At 40.3% G+C, this 15,825-nt stretch overlaps 1 protein-coding gene across 1 annotated transcript in view; it reads left to right on the top strand.

The window, feature by feature from the left end:
• The window catches only part of IP3K2 (Inositol 1,4,5-triphosphate kinase 2), a 536,560-nt gene that overhangs the window by 128,385 nt on the left and 392,350 nt on the right, over positions 1-15,825 (top strand). The window lies entirely within an intron of this gene.

Below are 15,825 nucleotides of genomic sequence, written 5' to 3'. Positions count from 1 at the left end.
CCATACCTGTCGCACTGAATTTCCAATTCACTCAGCAATGCTTGCAACCCCTTGGCTGACTGACAAACTAAGGCTTGGTCATCAGCAAACCTAACTGATTTTACGAATTCTCCGCCCACTTTCATTCCTACCTCCAGTTCTTCCCATGCCTCCTTAATCATTTCCTCTACATACAGGGTGAATAGCAACGGTGATAATGGGCAACCCTGCCTTACATCTCTTCCTAACACTGCCCATCCGGACTCCCCGTTCCCCACCCGCACCTGAGCAGTCCGAGACATATACAGGTTGCGGATTAGCCTCCTGTACTTCCAATCTATTCCTATTTTTTGCAATATAGTATACTCATTAGTTTTTCCCAATTCACTCTATCAAACGCTTTTTCGAAATCTACGAAACAGGCGAATATCTCCTGGTTTTATTCTATATTCCGCTCGATTAATAATCTCATTACTGCAATGGCATCACGCGTACCTCTCCCCTTCCTAAACCCAAACTGGTCATCCCCTTAGTAATCATTTGCCCTACTCTCTATCCTTTTGTTTATGATCCTGAGAACCACTTTTGCTGCGTGGGATATCAAACTTATTGTCCTGTAGTCCTCACATGACGTAGCCTTTACCTTTTTCGGAATAGGAACTAACACTGATCTCACAAAGTCTTCCGGCCAGATTTCTTCCTCATATGTACTACGAATCAGCCCATATAGCCTCTTCCTCCAACATTTTCCTATACATTTCAGTAGTTCCGCAGAAATGATATGCACCCCCACGGCCTTATTTAGTTTCGTTTCCCTTAATGCCCTTTCTATCTCATTGTCTAGTATGCCTGGACCTAAGCTATCTTCCTCTCTGTCATGTTCCTTTTCTATGTCTAACTGGGTTGGTCTAAGTTCTTTGCGATACAGTTCTTCTATATATTCCTTCCATCTATCTTGGATCTTTCCTGTGTCAACTATTATCTTACCCGACTTATCTCTAACTGTTACCATAGATCTTCCTTTCTTACTTCCCGATAAATACTCGTATTTAACTTTGCTGTACAGTGCACCAATTTCACCCTTCCTCTGCAAATTTTCCATATCCTCACACTGCGTCTTCCACCAGGCTTCCCTAGTCCTATTTGTTGCCCGCCTCAATTTATTGTTTAGCTCTTTGTACTTCATTTTGTCCATTCTTGTAATTACATTCTTCCATTTTCTCCTCTCATCCATCTTTGTAATGTTCTCATCCGTGATCCATGGTTTCCTAGTCCTTACGCGTTGACAGTTCCAATAGTGCCCTTTGCAGCTTTAGACAACCCTTCCTTGATACTTTCCCATTTTTCTTCGACACTACTTAGCTCTTTACCATCCTCCATAATTTTCTCTACCGATTGTTGGTAATCCTTCGTTTTCAATCCATTTAATGCTTCTACATTCCATTTTCTAACATGCCGCCCGTGCCTTATCTTTTTGAAACGGACGCTACATTTCATAACAACTAAATTGTGGTCAGAGTACGCATCCGCTCCCGGGAAGCTGTGCGAATTTATCACGCTGTTCCTAAACCTGTGTCGAACCAAAATATAATCTAGCTGATACCTTGCTGAGTCACCTGGCATTTTCCATGTATACCTGCGTCTTTTGTGGTGTCTAAACCAAGTGTTGGTGATGACTAATCCGTCTCCTGCAGAACTCAACTGCTTTCTCCCCGCGGTCATTCCTCGTGCCTAAACAGTAGTCCCCGACCTCGTCACCATCTCTTCCTTCGCCTACCGTCGCATTCCAATCCCCCATCACTATCAAATGTTTCCCTGCAGGAAAGCACGCGATTATGTCCTCCAAATGATTGTATATCCTATCGACCTTTTCTTCCTTATTGTTGCTCGGTGGCGTGTATACCCGAATAATAACCAAGTTCGTCGGTTCTGCTTTTATCTCCACTAGTAGTATTATATCCGTTACCTGCTCTATGTTGACTACGCTTCTCCCTACCTCTTCATTTAATACTATGGCAACCCCTCGTTGGCTCTCGTCCCCGCCGCTGTATATTATTCTATACTTATCACTCCAGTAATCCCCACTATCCTTCCATCTCACCTCGCATAGACATAAAATATCTATATTTCCCCTTTCCATTTCTCGCTTAATATTCTCCAGTTTCCCTGTCCTCATCATTGTCCTAACATTCCACGTTCCTATTCTAACTAATTTGGTCTTCTTCTCCTTCGCCTTCTGTCCTGCTGCTGCTGGTTTTCCCTTGCAAGGGTTTTGTGGGATGACGACCGCGGAAGCCTTGCCTCCCCCGCTGCCGGGCACGACATACGGCCGATTGGGCTGAGCCCCGTAGTTGCCAGGACTCAAAATCTCTGTATTGTCCATCGTTTAAATCTTGGGAATGATAATTGAGGTGGTTTCCCGTTGCCTTCCTCAATAGTGTTTTTAACGTGACACCAGCAGTTACTGGCCGCCCCTCTGGGGTCAGACGCCATTGCAGCCGCCTCACTGAGGAACAGACGCTGCGTGGACTACCTTTCGTCTGGCTCCTAACCTTCGACCTATCTGGCATGGGTCCTACCAGGAGCAATTATTATTATCCCCGCCAGCACAGCTCTAGGGGTCATCGGAACGCACAAGCCCATCCACCGCAAGGTTTTAGTCCGGGGAGGGAATGTTCTGTATACGAGTACATAAATGTGTCCTGCCCTGTGCCTGTCTTTGCTTGGAAAAGATTAGTCTCTGAAATGTCAAATTATAATAATAATGATAAAAATTTGTTGTTGTTCTCAACCTTTAAGCATTTTACATCTACATAGAATAAAAAATTGATATAAAATATACTATAATACTTCTTTTTTGTCAGGAAAATATCATAAAATCAAATTTCGGTTCCCACCTTATCCAGAATCCCGATGATAGTATTTTTGTAAATAAGGCTACCGGTTGCCTCGCAGTAAAATATTGAATAGGAATTTGAACGGTTAAGGGAGGATTCAAGAATGAGCCCTTTAGAAATCGTATTTTAAAAATATTACTTTGAACTGTTGGATAATTTAGAAAAATAAATTTTCCTAAATCTCTTGAACATTTTTAAAATTGTGAATCATTTATGTGTTAGCTAATATAAGTATTTTGTGCAGTGTTTACCAAGAATTTCACGTGATTTTTGGTAGCTTACCTAGTCATGTTAAATTTTTTGAGCTGGTCAGATTTTATAAAAATGTGCAAAATCGCTTATTCTCCCAATAATCTATTTGGCTGCGCTTTGAACCGATGCCCATCGACACAGTGTTTCGCCCAAGTCCGAGAGGTGATAGGGTTTTTGGTTGATTTCATGTGGAATAACCCTTATTATTTAATTTAATAATGCTAATTTTTTATCACTAATATAAACTTTTCCATATGGTTTTGTTCTGATATCTATTCAAAAAATAAATAATACCGAATTAAATTCCAGAAACATTGCGAAATTACCTGTGTAACAGTTGTTTTCAATGCAACGTTCATGCTTCGAGTGACTCCCTCTCGTGATTTGTGGTCCATTTCGTCAGAACTTCGACCCGTCTGATTTATTTTTTTTGAGGCGGGGGGAAGGATTATAAGTTTCACATGTGACTCTTTGTCATCTCCGTCTCTAAACGTCGGATATTTATTTAAAAAATTTCTCCCATCGCCCCAAGGCGGGGAGCGGTGGCCGCTGAAGGAGCTGAAAGTTTTTTCTTCGGCCGGTGAACTGTCCGCTCTCTCATGAATTATGGAGTAGCAGGCTGAGGCACGGTTCTTCCTCCCCCCGTTAGGGTGCGCAAGAATAGCCAGCAGAGGAGCAAAGGGCTCGCACGGAAGCGAGGACGCGGAACACGGAGCAACTCGAGACACATGTCGCAAAAAAACAAGCGATTTTTCGCGCTCCGTCCTATCTGTCTCCCGTTGGAACCGTACCCGTCTGTGCAGATCGTACCATTTCCCCTCCACTCCCATTTTTGAGGAACGGGAAAGGGTCTGCGGAGGAAAATAACGAGTGATTGCGGGGGGGGGGGGGTAAGGAAACTATAGACTTTCCGTACACTCGCTCTTCTTGTTCTAGTCGGCGGAGGAGCGGATGACGCGGTCGAGACATTCCGAAGTGGTTCGGTCCTCAAATGGAATCGCTCTCTTTCTCTCCCCTTCTTCCCCTCCTCGCCCCGCGGCCATTAGCCCTCTTCTTTGTGAGACGGGGAGCGCCACCCGACCGGAATAAACGCTCCACCGGTGTGGTCTCTCCCATTGCCAGCTCATTCTCCCTCCCTCCCCCACTATTTCCTTCTCTCCTCTTCGCGTCCGTTCAAACGCGCGCAAAACATATGTGAGCGTCGAAGCGTATCCTGTAAATGGGCATCCTTCATTCTTGTTATTTCTGTCTGTTTGCGAGTTTCCTCCGCTTCATTCCCCCCAATTCATAAAATGAATAAACTCGTCCCCCTTGTAGGTGGAAATTGAGCAATACTGAGTAAAAAATAACTCTTTGTCCATTGCCCTTGCAATCTTCTTATTTCACAACCCGGTTACACCGAAGCGTGCGTATCCATCAGTTATAACCATAAAATTTTTGTGGCCATCATTATACCTGTTGGGTAGGTGGGGCCAGTTGAGGGTAGCAACCGTATTGCTAAGAGTGGAGAGGAGCAGACAATATAAATAGAGGTGTAATGAAGTGGTCGGTGAAAGGTTTTTTCACCCATTCCTCAGCATCATCTACTCCAAATCGTATAAATAAATGTTTTTGACCCCACAGTTGTTTTTATCTATTTTTCTAATGGGTTTATCTTTTTTGAACTTTAATTTTCAACAAGTTACGCGATTCGAATAGTCTGAGTGATCGAACGAATAAAATTACCAGAAACTAAATGTGTTGAAATATTACGAACGAACACTCTCCCTTTTGTCAAAGGTATATTTAGGAATATTACGAGTATCTTAGACGGATCAAGGGGGACAATTGGACCAACTGAGCTTCTCACGCTTTTGCCTCATTTATTGAACTCAAATTTGAAGTAATTGCTTTTACATTCACAATTTGCTGGAACGTTACTGGCAATGTTTTCATTTTACTTATGTCTCGATATCTTGGCTAATCTCTTTGATAAGTACTTCTCTCTCTCCTTCTTGTCCCAATCTGTGGAAGTCCATTTGAATCATTCCATTGAAATATCTCCCATGCCATAGGTAACATATCAACCGCTATACGATGGGATTATAGCTTTAATTTGTTGCGACAAATCTGCCATAAATATTCCATCATCCCGAGGAAACTAGAGACTGAATATTCAGTGACGTGTTGTTCTTTACTCACAAATTATTCTTATGACTTGAGGTTTGACTTCACCTCATTTTCGGTCGTAAGCTTCTCATATTTATGTTACCTATTCTTTTATATGTAGTTGACTGCTAATGTCAAGCTGAATTTTTATTTGGCGATTGAAATATTTGAATTTCTCCAAAAAGCAATAATATCTGATGAAACTATTTCAAAATGATGAAGCCAGTAGACAGCAAATGCGTAGGTTGGTTTTTAGAATGCGGTGTCGTCTTAAAGAAACACATTTTCTAAAAAAATCAGTTTGGAAAATATGATGAGAAATAGTGAATAAATCAAGAGCTATTTAGATGCCATGAGGAAGAACCCCGTAATAAATCATGTCACAAGGATTGTGGGTCCATTTTGGAAAAAGGTTGAACCATGCATGAGTTAAAAAAATATATATATAAAGCGAAAATCCCGCGAACAAAATTCTTGAAAAAATACCGTGAAAGGATGCAAAAACCACACAGTTACCACAAAATCCGGAATGGCAACCTCTCAAGGCAAAAGCATTGATGCTAGATTGAATTTATTTCGGAGAAATCACAAAGGTCTCGTGGATCCGTGAGATTTTACCTGTAGCATCGAGTAAACAATACATTCCCAGTATTGCATCTGATTTCAAACAATAAACAACGTAAATAAAAGAGCAATTCTATTACAATTTAAAAATAACTGGACCTCAGAATACAAGGATTTCACTGTTTTCCATCCCAAAATTCGCCATCGCATGAGAAACGGGAAGAAATTTTACTATGTTTAAAGCTCAAACATACGTTGTAGGTATGGTGTGAACCCAGCCCTTGTGTGATGGTAAAGGTGCGGTTGGTAATCTCAGTGTCATTGTATATAAGAGCATTTTGTCTCATATCTGTTCTTCTTGTGCATGTTCGTATGCGCATTGTAAGAGTGACCGTTGACCAGACTTGACCGTTTCCACCAGGACAGTTGCCTAATTGCAACGAGAAATAACCAATAAATAAATAAATACTATATTCCTCGTGAGACATCTTCCTCTCCTTCCTCGCGAATGACGATTCCCTCAATGGGGACCCATTTCCCTTTGCTGTTACCCACCTGAGGTCCCTTGATGAAAACATAGTTGGTATGATGGTGTTATTTTAAATTGCAGAATAATTTTTTTCACCGTAAATACCATGCAAAAGAAAAGAAACTAAACTTTGAGATCCCGTTAAGTCCGCAAATACTTTTCAGAGCTTCAATGGCATTTACAAATTACATGGCCATGGGCAAAAAATATGACAATAATAAAATTTGCTGTAAGATTTCAGGTATCGTAAAACGCCGGTTTTCACGAACTTTTCGTCAATTTTCAGGTGTCACAGCCAACCGATGACGGCATCCTGAAATTCCTTGTTGAGACGAGCAAAAAACATGCAGTAGACCAACTTTTCAGTCATGTTTCCATGCAACAGAGTCGTAGAAATCTGTGGAAAACTTTCAAAAGATTTCAGATATCAAAAAACGACGGTTTTCACGAAATTTTTGTCAATTTTCCGGCGCAGTTCACTGTTCACCAGAGACTGGTGGTTGCTTCTGTCATTATCATGGGAATTTATGTTCATTCTTAAAAGAGCGACTACCCTACGCACAAATCCTGTCACTCATCACATTTGGTCCGTAAAGAGCACATATTTTCCGAAGAATGTCAGCAGCTTTGAAGTTTTTTTATCGGTAAAAACCTTATCACTGAACGAGCTGCACATTTGGTGGGAACTCCGGTTGTATTGTTCATTTTGACTCACAATTGTAAACAAACGACAAGTGGCGCGACCTACTAACCAATGCAGCTCGAGGCGTATTGACCTACGGTGTCCATCAATATGGCTCCCTTCATTAAGTCTCACGCTTCATGAAAACGGAGATTTACTTCTGGACAGCCATGTATTTTTCCAGAAAAATTATTAGATATGTTGCATTAATCTTTCATAATTTCTTTGTAAGAGATTTGTCAATCATTCTATGAATCTTCAATAATACGTATTCCATCAACATCCCCGCCTTCGTCACTGGCATGTCCTTGTATTTTACGATTATGACCCAATTATAAGTGTATATCAATGAATTAATAGTTCAAGGAACGTAAAAAATCACCGAAATTATATTTTTTTCTCAGAAAAAGTGTCACCGATTTTGTTTCCGATCGCTGTCAGATCCACTCCGGCCACGTAGTTAAGGAAGGGAGCCGCGACCAATCCCAATTCTCATTCGAGTGCACTTCGTTAACGGGGCCATCGCACGAGTGATCGGGGTGCGTTAGGAGGAGTTAAACGCCACAGGTGGACACCCATAATTTTTCACGCTCCAAATTTCATGGGACTGACCTTGCATCCATGGTATCTTGAGAAAAAGGTTAACATTTTCTGTCCAAAAGAGAACACTAAACGAGTATACCTATCTCCGCCTTCCTTAAGATATCCGTTTGGAAATTGCACTTGCCAGAGGAAGATCCGAGGTCAGAATTACCGAATGCGCTTCAAAAGGTGTCCGCGTTGAGTCAGATACCAATAATTTAATTTTTTTAAGTATGCTTCGCGACTCTGTACCATGAGCATACTTAAGTAATAATTACTGCGAGCTAGTTTTATCTCTCCCTTTCATTTTATTTTTTTTATTTCTAGAGTTTGTTTACTCATCAATATTGGCATTCGTTTCAATGACCAAAATTAGTTTTAATGGAGGTAAAAGTCCAATATGTAGCAAAATCAAAGTCTCCGTAATGCAGAGATGTTGGTCAGTTATTACTGATGGTGTAAATTAATAAAATATGTAGAAACTGGAATTAAATAAGTATGCATACGCAGTTTATTACATTACCATTTCAAGATTGAGGATTTCGTACCTCATGCGCAAACCTAAGGATTTAGTATCTAAAGCGCATCGAGGGCGAATTAATTATGAATTACGAACAAGGAGATTCATGTCGCATGTATGATACTCCTTTTTTTCTTTTTCAAAATTATTTATAATTTTCGGTTGCCCTTGGCCTACTTAACATAAAACTTGTCAATGATTAGTGTGCAGATAACGCCATATAAGGGCTGGCGTGCCTCCCGTGAATAGAAATGTCGCCTTTGCCCATTTAATTTCCACGCCAATTAACTTGTCCTCTTAAGTAGCATGGGCGTATTATGATAATCGATTTCGTTGGCCTTTTGGTTGGCAGGGACCCGAACGTTTTGTGGCCCATTAGGGCGATTTGGAAACCAGCACCCATTTCATCATGCAATTAGTTGGTGATATGTATATTTCACAATCTTCATATACCCAAAGATCTCTCTTCGTGTTCTACGTAGACGAATATTGTGTTCGATGGCGTTTCTCTCTAATAAGGCTTATTACGACTTGTTTAATTTTATACGTTGAATTAATCCTTCTGAATGAATATAAGTCACGAAAAATGTTCGACAAAGTTGTTTATTTCCTAGATGAAGCTATTTCATTCCTATTTTCCCTTATCCCAATTTTTTTACCGGGAATGGCATCGTGCGAATATTGCACGACCCTTAGGTAGGTGGCATTAGACATTTTAAATGGTTTCGCTACCCTGAAATTTGAGCAATCCGCTGTATACTCGGTCGCCTGCTTACTGATCAATACTAATGACTTCAGTTAACTCCGTTTCCCCTTCTACAGAGAGTTACCCTAGAGCTGATTAATATTATTCACAAACTAGATTATCTAAACGCGCAAATTTATTATAAATACCTCCAGGTTACTAGGCAAAAGAAAGTTATTCTTGCTGCTAAACAAAACGTGGAGTCGAGTGGTACCCACTCAACTAATCACTTGGACTCTGATCAATTATTTTTACAAATACCTTAAATCTCGGTGTTAATATTTACATCAGTAAATTAAATAACTTAGCTACTTCATGCGCTTTGCGGATTTTGTTTAACAATTATCACATTTGTTTGCCATAAATTGTGGTGTCTTTCATTGTTGGATTAGGTTATTTGTTATTGCTTGTGGAAAATGAGCCTACATCCAGTAAGGTTCTTTGCAGAGAGATTTATTTCCCTGGTTGTATCCGGGAGCATTATTTGGGTACGAGTCATAAAAATGATCTCTCCTGCTAAAAGCGGGGTTTGCTTCATTTTTGTGTGATCTTCGATTCATAAGTTTCGTCTTCCCTTACGGGGACCGAACGGAAAATGTTGATGTTATTTGTAAATGTCAGCGGACGAACGTGGTAAAATAAACTTCAATTCTTGGCTTTGTCTCCACATCCCCGCCTTCATTCCCTCTCTCTCATTTAGATCCTCGCCGAAATGCCTGTACTGTAGGGAAGTGAGGGAGTGAGAATGTGTTACTTCTTAATCTCCGTCGGCCATCTTAAGAAATCGAATGAACACATCTTGCATCTCTCTCACACTTCAGGTGCTTTTTAGACGCTGGTAACTCTTCCTTTTTGGTCTTGGGGCTCTTGTCAAGCGGAAAAGGAAATGCCGAGGTGGGGTTGAGAAAGGAGGAATAGGAGGAGTGAGGAAGAGAGAGAAAGGGTGAAGTGGGATTTTTAAATGCTGCGCACAGTATCTCCACTTACCTGGACACCAACTCCCCACTCCCCCCTCGCCCCTTTCCACATTTCCACATTCGACTTCATCCGCAACGAAAGCAAAGCTCACTGCCCTCCACGTCCAGCCTTTTTCTACGCCACAATCATTTCCCCGCAGCTACCGTCGGCTTATTTCAGGTCATTTCTCCCTTTCGATACCCGTGCACGTGCTGTCACTTAAATTGGGAGGATGTCTACAAGCACCACGGTGGTGTATGCGAGCAGCAGCAGTCTCGTCGGAGGACCCAAAAGCATTCATAGCTTTATCGACGATGGGCGAAAGAGATAGAGGTGTTCGGCGAGAGGGATGCTCAGGGGGAGGGAGATAGGCGCCGTGTACGTAAAATGAGCCGAGGGAGACGAAGGAAGCATACCAGCAGATTTATCCGAAGGCAGGGAATGTGTCATCATGATCTCTGGAATGGTGAATTTTCGTGTTCACCATGATATAATGCATCTCTTACCTCCGTCCGTGTGCTCCAACTCTTACGGTCTTATGCTCAGTCCCCACAAGCGCCGATCTTTCGCTTGCAGCAAACTGCTCAAGTTTCTCGTATTTTCCACTTAGATGACAGCATTGGCTCTCTTACTCTTCCGTCCTCTTTGCGGAGTAGAATTTGGTGGAATCGATGAGATGCTTCATCTACGAGTGAATGTAAAAAGAATATTTCAAATTGTATTATGTCGACTAATGTATTTGACATAGGGGTTTCAAACTGTCACTTTCCATATGCGTTTGGTCACATCATATTTTCTTGGGATAAATAATTGATATGGTTTCCCCTTGCCATCCACAGTAGTGTCTTTATCGTGACGCCATCACTCAGGCATATGATGGGAGATTTAAGGAAATATCTAAAGTAAAATTACTGACATAAGTAAATGGCACTCGATTCTCGGTCGTGACCCTGTATATTTTTCTGAGAATAATGTTTATAACTATTAAAAAGCTCTACCCTCTGAGCTGGAATTAACGAATTAGTTTTTTTTATCCGTTGTCTTCGTTCGGAGTGGGAGCATTCCCTTGTTGAGGGACACGGGCCTTTAGATCCCCATTCAAGTGAAGAAAAATCTGATTACTCAAAGAACTGCAAGGGATGCTGCGATAGTAACTTTTACCGAGTCATCGACTTATGTGCATCAAAGGACATACATTTCAAAGTGTTGAAATGATTCATCTTGCTGACTTTTAAAAATCATCTGTTTTGATTTTGATTGCAAGTGGATCAATTGAAACCACACCTTATTTGATTAGGTATTTATTTAGGTATCTACTTCGGTAGATCAGACCACAAATATAAAATAAGGGAGATAGATTCTAATACAGATAGATATAAATACTCACTCTTTCCCCGAGAAATTAGAAATTATAATTTTAAGAAACCGAAGTCACTCTAGAAATATTAAAAACACTGAATTTACAAGTCGGAACAAAATTAAACATTGCAAAAATATTAGGTTTGTCTGTTGGTGCATGTGTATTTCAGTTGGTAGTTTGAGTGTTTGCATGTGTGTGGAGTGTAAGTGTTCTTGCATGAATGTATACCATGTTTTGTTTTTAGATAGTATACTTTTGTTGCTTTGGAATGCGTTTTTTCTCCTTCTTAATTACGGGTGGTGTCCTAAGATTCCCCGCCGCACACCCTTGCGGTGGCTTTCGGGGTATTGAGTAGATGTAAATGTATATTGGTGGTGATTTGGAGTTACCTCATTTAGAATCCCGACTAACGTGCAAAGGAAGTAGTAGTTAATATCAGAAGAGCATTTGGTATAACTTTAGGTTAATGATTACACTTCCAGAAGAATGGTTTTGAGTTTAAATATTTGGGAACATCAAATGATTCCAACTACAATGCTTTATCGCTCTGATAAATGAAATTGGCGCAAACATACACCCCTCCTGCATGCTCATCACGAGAACTTGTTGGAATCGATCCACCGTGTGCGATGGGATTCGCTCCTTTGTTCTGTCACCCTTCTCTCGCCTATTTCCCAGCTTAATCTCCCGGCCGTCAAGTCTCATCTGACTTAAGCGTGTCGAAAGTCTCTATAAGATGCGCATTTATTAGCTGAATCATCCATGTTGTTAGGAATGAATGGGATCCTTCGTTTTATTCTTCCCTTGGGAGGGGTGGTAGTAATAGGAGATTTGCGTGAGGGCGTGGACGTTATTGCGTAGAATTAGATTTAGTATCTCAGGGACTCATCTATTTCAAATTATTATTTATTACATCCTTTAGCTTATCCAGGGTAGCGATCTACACTGGTCCCCACGTGCCGCTTGAAATGGCTTTACATATTGGGGAAACTTGTTCTCACGCATCGCTAGAGAGAGTGTTACTTTTTTATATTTTTTTTAGTGAGTGATCTGATAAGTATCCTTAATACGTGTAAAAATTATGCTCCCGCAATGACTTTCATATATTACTAAACTTCATACCACAAATTATGGTAAATATTATTATTCACGAAGCAGAATTTTTAAAATTGGGTTGAGTTCATTTCTTATTCAGTCAAATAGTATGCCGTTTAAAGGACGGAAAGCTTTCGGGAAGCCACAAGATAAAACTTAAAGGTCGAGGGATTAAATACCAGATTTGGCGGTTCATAAAACCAATTTGAAATCATGGTGTACTTTTTCGCAACCATTATGAATGAGTTTCAGTATCATTATTTATTCTCAGTCCTCACAATAACATTTATGTTGAATTCCATTCTATTACCATCTCCAATGCAAAACGAGGGAATTTTTTATGATGTGTTTATTGCTATTTCATTCACTCGGTTACTGATTTATTGGTATATAATCAATTAAAACACTGATCTTTATTCTGGAACTCAACCGAAATTGGTGATTCTTGAACTGAACCGATATATGGACCACCGACATTTGCAATCAGTTTTAAAAATCAACGGAAACCTTTTGATTTATCATCAATGATGAAGAACGTGTCTTTATTGCTTTCCTACGCGAACGGGACGTGATGTATTCTATAATAATGTCAGCATGACACCTGTCAAATTACGTGATAAAAGGCGAAGAAGATTGGCTTATCAGAGATAAGTGTTTTCATCAGAGGCTATTAAATATTGTCATAGATTGGACGTGATGATAAGCTGTAACACTCAAAGCTAACCAAGGTACACTTGTTACGTAACTCGCCCTTAGTGAGTTGGACGAAGGTGAAATTATCATGACCATATCAGTCGTAACCGTATATCATGAGTATACAGTGAAACATTATAGTAATTAAGCTGTCATTTTCCAAAATTCACTTTAAATATACTGTCCCAGTAAGTATGACGTGAAGTTCAACTTTATTTTACAGAGAGGAAAATACATTTTTTTACGTCAAACTTAGTACTGGCCAAATATTTCTTGTAGCTTAACGTTGACGTTTTTAATAAAAGCATAATATAATGTAAAAATAAATGCCCTAGTTTTTAAATAATTAAAATAAAAGAGATGAAAAAGGGAAATGGCTATGAGATCTCTAATAGCATATTTAGACTTTTAAGAATTTTTTCATTTCAGTTCCGACGTGTTGATTTTAATATAAGAAAAATTCTTTACAATTGCCAAGAATCTTAATTTCAAAAATTATTATCAATCCAAAATTATTGAAAAAAATACAAATAAAAATTGTATTTGTATTTTTTCCAATGATTTTGGACTGATTATAATTTTTGAAATAAAATTCGTGGCAATTGTAAATAATTTTTATCCATATAATTTATTTTTTTGATTGGCAATAGACATTAATTCTGGCTCTGTTTCGAAATTCCAATTTTGGATAAAGATGAGACAAACATTTTTAATCCTAATTTTCCCCCCTTGGAATGTGTTACCCGTGACCCAGTGGTATCATAACTATTAATTTAAAATGAATCCCAAATAACAGCAGTACATCGGTTGTACATCGATCGTAGCAGTGTTTAGTAACCATTCTTAAGTGATTAATCTTGTCCGAGTTTCCTCAACGATGATAATAACGATTGCCAAGAATATTATTCTCAAAAATTATAATCAGTCCAATATCATCGGAAAAAAGACGAATACAGTTCGTCCTGAAGACGATGGCAGAGTCAGCCTTCGAAACGTCGGTGTACTGCAACCTGACCCGGTGGGAAACCCGAGAGAACTTCTTGAAGACGAATACAATTTGTATTCGTAAATATTCTTAAATTATTTTTATAATTCTTCATCTGCTACAAAATCTTATGGGAATATAATTTAGCTATTATTCCCTAGAATTTACTACGGTAAATAAAAATGATTAGATAAATTTTTCAAGTTTATTTTAGGTAACCTATTATGTACCGTAGGCGATCATCAACGCAACCGATTATCGTTTCGAAACACGACCACCAAAAGCATAAACAAGTGGGGAAATTTTGCTAGTCATTATAATTTATCATGATAAACGTAAACATTTTACAATATACATATATAAGTATAAGGATGGACACTGTATATTCTATTCCTTTGTATTTGATTCTTGGGATCGATTGTTGATGTCGTTGATTTAAGTTCAGAGTGACCGATCTATTCGTAGATATTCTACATGTTCCGAGGCACTATAGTTTGATGTTAAACCCTAATGCAATAAGTCATAGAAAAGGAAAGCCAAACAAGGAAGGCTTAGGAATTAATCAAGATGGAAACCATATTTTAATGCGCCACTCAATGCAATATCATGCCAATTAATGCCAGTAAAACCAAATTTTGTTTGATATGTAGGTACATTTTTGTACGGAGCGGGAATCGGTTTTCAGTTCGTAACGGAGCACACCTCACTGTCCATCCTCCGGCGGGGTACTGTAGTTCAGGTGTCGACAACCTTTATTGTCATGTGCCGTGAACCATCGTGCTGAATTTTTGGATGAGGTCTTTCGCTTAGTCCTGAACGATTTAAACACAGTGTCTAAATATGAACGCGAATAGGTAACGCGTCTGGCGTCCCGCGGGTCACTTCAACATTGAAATATTAACCTAACGTTAATTCCACCTTGAGGTCGCCTAGTCAAAACAATGGTTAATGTTTCGAAAGCAGATAAATGAATGCCTTCGAGTTGAATGTCACAAGACGAGTTCCGTGCCTTTGGGAGAGTAATGCGTTAGGAGTCTCTCGTACTAGGAACTATGAAGAGCGAAGGAATTGGCAGAGAGGAGGCGGGTACCGTATAAGGCAACCGTATGCCAAATCTTAGCCTTACAGGTAGAACTCGCAGGCGTAATTCGCTCTCTTTGGTGCCGAGAAAAATCTGACTCCGCTGACTGGGAGGTATTTGCTGACGGCGATCGTGGCCACGCACACCGCCTTCGGCGCCGAGTCCGCCGTCATTGTTTCCCGCCCGGGGCGGCGTCGTTGGAGTCATCCGCGGAGGGCATAAATCCAAATCCGCGATCCTCCGAGCGCCCACCCGCTGCCTCCTCTCCCTCGGCGAGCGGACAGTCCCACCGTCGTCGCCTTCGTCTGTCCCCGGGGAAGATTATAAATAAACATTAAGGCACGGTCGATGCGAGCGGAGATAAGCCGATAAAAGGGGTGGGAGCGGAGAAGCGCCTCGAAGGTGCGGTCGAAGGGTTGGATGTTTTTTTAAGGGGCATGCGCGCCAGAATGATATGCAGATGCGGGAAATGCAAGGCCCGGGAAGCTGATATAGGCACGCACTGTAGCGGGCGAGGTTTCAGCGGGATGCGATCTCTGCGATGTGTGGTTAAGGGATGGGAGGGGGACCACTGTGAGCAGGAGACTTTCCCCATCTCTGCCGAGGGATGTGGCGCCAGCGGATGGGTAAGAGGATGGTCGGATAAATGCAGTTAAATTAATTACTGTTTCAATTAATGCAAAAAGAAAAATATAAACGGAAAAGACGGCATTTGACTGTTGGTATTTGCCCAACGATTTTGTCGAAATAATGGAA

The sequence above is a fragment of the Hetaerina americana genome, unplaced genomic scaffold (assembly GCF_022747635.1).
Source record: "Hetaerina americana unplaced genomic scaffold, ioHetAmer1.1.p SCAF_2, whole genome shotgun sequence".
In the NCBI taxonomy this organism is placed as follows: Eukaryota; Metazoa; Arthropoda; class Insecta; order Odonata; family Calopterygidae; genus Hetaerina; species Hetaerina americana.
This window is presented reverse-complemented; position numbering and strand designations above follow the sequence as displayed.